Source organism: Elephantulus edwardii, unplaced genomic scaffold (assembly GCF_000299155.1).
Source record: "Elephantulus edwardii isolate Elephantulus edwardi_28Jun2011 unplaced genomic scaffold, EleEdw1.0 scaffold00051, whole genome shotgun sequence".
Taxonomy (NCBI): Eukaryota; Metazoa; Chordata; class Mammalia; order Macroscelidea; family Macroscelididae; genus Elephantulus; species Elephantulus edwardii.
The window spans coordinates 10986753-10990975 of NW_006399801.1; the positions used below are offsets into that span (position 1 = coordinate 10986753).

At 39.3% G+C, this 4223-nt stretch overlaps 1 pseudogene; it reads left to right on the forward strand.

Annotated features, from left to right (window-relative positions):
- The first annotated feature begins 2986 nt into the window (after positions 1–2986).
- Positions 2987–4213, forward strand: LOC102847178 (annotated as a pseudogene).
- Positions 4214–4223: the final 10 nt, after the last annotated feature.

The following is a 4223-nucleotide window of genomic DNA, read 5'->3' on the forward strand; positions in this document are numbered from 1 at the left end:
AAGATTGGAAGTGGTGATATTATTGTTAGCTGATACCAAGTAGACCTCCTAATACATACATGGGCATCCCATGCACACTGGGACAAAACATCGTTAGTCCTGAGCCATCACTATGATTTATTTGGGATCTTACTATTGTGAATTACAGAGTTTTCACCAGTTGATTTTTTAAAATTTATTATCAATTTCAATGAATATTTACAGACACTTTGGATTTCCATTCATCCATTCATTGTTGCACTTTTCTCCCCTCTCAACCCTTCCCCCATGCCCAGTGCACTACCCTCCTGGAAAAGTAAAAAAAAAAAATTCTTTCATTGTTTTACAATCCCTTCCCCCAGGCCCACTCCACTATGCAGGCTTCGTTTTGGACTCCAGTCATGACAAAAATACCTAATCACATATCCCTTTTAAACAGTTTTCTCCCTTATCTGTTTCAATGCAGTATATATTACTGAACCCATATTTCTCAGTCTCCCTCCAAACCTGAGGTCAGTCATGTTTTACAACAGTATTTGTCCTTTTGTGACTGAGATACGATACTTCACTCAGCATAATGTCCTCCAGGGTTACCCATTTTGAAGAATATTTCATCAGTTTCTTGTTTTTTAATGCAGCTTAGTATTCCACTGTGTGAATATACCACAGCTTCCCTATCCATTTGTTTGTTGATGGGCACTTGGGGTTGTTTCCAGCTCTTTGCTATTGTGAACAAAGCCACGATAAACATGGGTGTGCATATATCTGCTTGGATGTCAGTTATAGTCTCTTTGGGGTATATTCCCAGTAGTGGAACTGCTGGGTCAAATGGGATCTCTATTTGCAACTTTTTGAGAAACTGCCATACTGCCTTCCACAGTGGTTACACTATTTTACACTCCCACCAATGGTGAATAAGGGTTCCAGTTTCTCCACAACCTTGCCAGCATTTGTTGCTTGCTGTTCTGTTAAATTTTGCTATTCTGACTGGGGTGAGATGATGTCTCATAGTTGTTTTGATTTGTATCCCTCTTAGAGCTAGGGATTTTTAACATTTCTTCATGTGCTTGTTGGCCATCTGAATATCTTCCTTGGTGAAGTGTCTGTTCGTATCCTGTGCCCATTTTTCTATTGGATTATTCACCTTTACCTTGTTGTGATGCTCAAGTATTTTATAAATTCTGGATATAAGTCCATTATGTGACATGTCATTACCAAATGCTTTTTCCCAGTCTGTGGCTTCCCTTTTTACCCTGTTGGAGAAGATTTTGGCTGTGCATCAGCTTATTTTTTTAACATAAAATTTTTATTTTATACTGGTTTACTTACAAAGTTCATATACTTTATTTTTTTCAAACCAGATCTTTCCCATTTCTTTAACTCACCTCTTCCTTCACCCATTAAATTGTGTGATCCTATGATTATCCCACCTCCCCACCCATCCTTACCCCTCTGCTTCTGTCCCTTCTTTGGTCCTCATACACGGTTTACTAGTTATCTTTCTATTGCTACACTAATGGTCTTATACAATATTTGTCCTTATGGAACTGAGTTAGTTCACTTAGCATAATGCTCTCCAGTCCCTCTTAAGTTATGTAGTAATTTACACAATCATTGCTCCTGCGTGCTATGTAGTATTCCATCACGTGAATGTACATAATTTCTCAATCCATTTGATTATGGTTGGACATCTGGGCTGTTTCCATGTTCTTGAATTGGTGAATAATGCTACTATGAACATTGGTGTACAAGTCTCTGTTTTGTGCCTCATTTCTCAGTTTCTTGGGGTATATATATCTCAAGCAGTAGAATAATTGGGTTATATGGAATTTCTATGTTCAGCTTTCTGAAGAAATGGCAAACTACCTTCCAGAATGGTAGTACCATTTTACAATCCCACCAACAGTGTATCTATAAAAGAGCTCCTATTAAAAAAACAAAAAACAAAAAAGCTCTTTTCCCTGACACCTACAGCATCCCTTTTCAGAAGGAAGTAGCTAAGAGAATACACTGTCCCTTTTCCTTATGAATCAGGGTGAAGTCTCTCTCAGGGAGGAGTGATAGGGAATGGCAAATGACACACTGACAAAGGAGATTAATCAGAACTGGCTTTGACAAGCACTGTGGCAATGGGACAATTAAAACAGACTTTCAAGGGGGAAAAAGACGAACAAACTGGGGGGCAGGTAGAGAAAATAGTGCAACAATGATTGAATGGAAATCCAAAATCTCTGTGAAGTTCATTAAATTTAATAAAATTTAATAATTTTTTTAAAAGCTCTTCTATAAAAGAGCGCCCCATCCTCTCAAGAATTTATTACTTGCTGACCTGTTAAAGTTTGCCACTGCTAGAGATGGTATTTCTTTGCGGTTTTGACTTGCATCTATTATTGCCAGTGATTTTAAGCATTTCTTCATGTGTCTGTTGGCCATCTGAATATCTTCCTCTGTGAAAATTCTTTCCATGTCTTTTGCCAATTTTATAATTGTGTTATCAGTCTTTTTCTTGTGGAGGCCCTGTAGGATTCTGTAAACTTTTGATATGAGACCATTATTTGAAATGGTATTGACAAGTGTGTTTTTTTCTCAGGCAGTAGGTTTTCTTTACACTCTGCTGAAAGATTTTTTAATTTTTTTTTTATTTTATTGGAAAAAACATATTGGGGGTACAAGGAGGCGAGGGTTGGGGGCAGAAGGGTGAGGATGGGCAGGGGTGCAGTTGCAAAGCTGCAGAAATTGGTTGGTGGGGGAGCAGGTGAAGAAAACGAAAAGGATCCAGTGGGGACCAGATGCTACAGGGGAATGATAAGCATTTTCCAATGGTATTTAGTCTTATTGATTTGGGAACTGGATGCAGACTCTCTGGCTTCTTCATGCTGATGGAAGATGGTTTTGATGAGCATGCAGATTTAATCTTTAGAAGATCCCATTAGGATAAGATGGTGGGGATGCCTGGTGCGGCCCGCCTGACCCTGTGCTTCCTTTCTCTCCTCATCTGCAGGTGGTGATGGCAAAGGGGAAGGTGTTGTTTCATCGCTTTTTCTACTACAAGTCTTTTGTCAAAACATAGTTTCAAGATTGTTGCTATGGCTTGAATTAATCTTGCACCAAAAATTGAAGAAGCACCTAGAAGAATAAGAGATGTGATTGGGGGGAGGGTTATGAGGGGGAAAATCTGCAACAGTGAATGAATGGAAATCCAAAGTCTCTGTAAATTTTCATTGAAATTAATAATAAAAATTTTTTTTAAAAAGAGATGTGTTTAATGTGTTTCATCACCTATGCCAGTTAAGAGGAAGAAGCAACCAACGACACTTCCCAAAGCCTGGGCGATGTGGAGTGGTACACAGTGATGAAGCTGTTGTCATGGCAACAGACCCCAAGTCCTCTAATCCTTGATCAGCACTACATTAACACCAAAAATCAAATTATCAAGGTGGAGAGGAGAGTGCTAAAGGAGTTGGATTTTGTGTTAATGTCAAGCATCCCCATAAGATCATTCTTATGTCTTAGAACGTGAACGTAATCAAACTCTTCTTCAGACAGCCTGGAATTACATGAATGACGGTTTTCCACTAATGTTTTTGTTCGGTTTCAACCAGAGACGATGCCATGTGCTTGCATCTAACTTGCATTTCGAGCCCTTCAGATTCCATGCTGACTCACCCCCACTGGTTTCTTCATTTTGGTACCACTGAAGAGGAGATCCAGAAATATGCATAGAAACCCTTTGGCTTTATACCAGAAAAAAAGCCAAACTATGAAATGCTAGAAAAAAAAGAAGTGGGAAAACAAAAAGTAGCCTTATAAGAAGCCAAATTAAAAGCAAAGGGATTGAATCCTGATGGAACTCCAACCCTTTCAACTCTTGGTGGATTTTCTCCAGCCTCTAAACCATCATCACCAAGAGAAGCAAAAGCTGAGGAAAAGTCTCCAGTGTCTGTCAGTGTGAAGACAGTCAGAAAAGAGCCGGAGGACAGACAGCAGGTGTTCAAAAGCCCTTACAACAGTGTAAGAAAAGAATGGTAGAAGCACAAGCCGATCAAGGTCAAGAACACGCTCACATTCTAGATCACATTCTCTAAGAAGATACTGTCATTATAGGTGAAGTCGATCAGGAACATACAGCTCAAGATCAAGAAGCAGGTCCTGCAGTCACGGTGAAAACCCTTGAAGACATCATAATCATGGTTCTCCTCACCTTAAGGCCAAGCATGCCAGAGATGAGTTAAAAAGTTCAAATA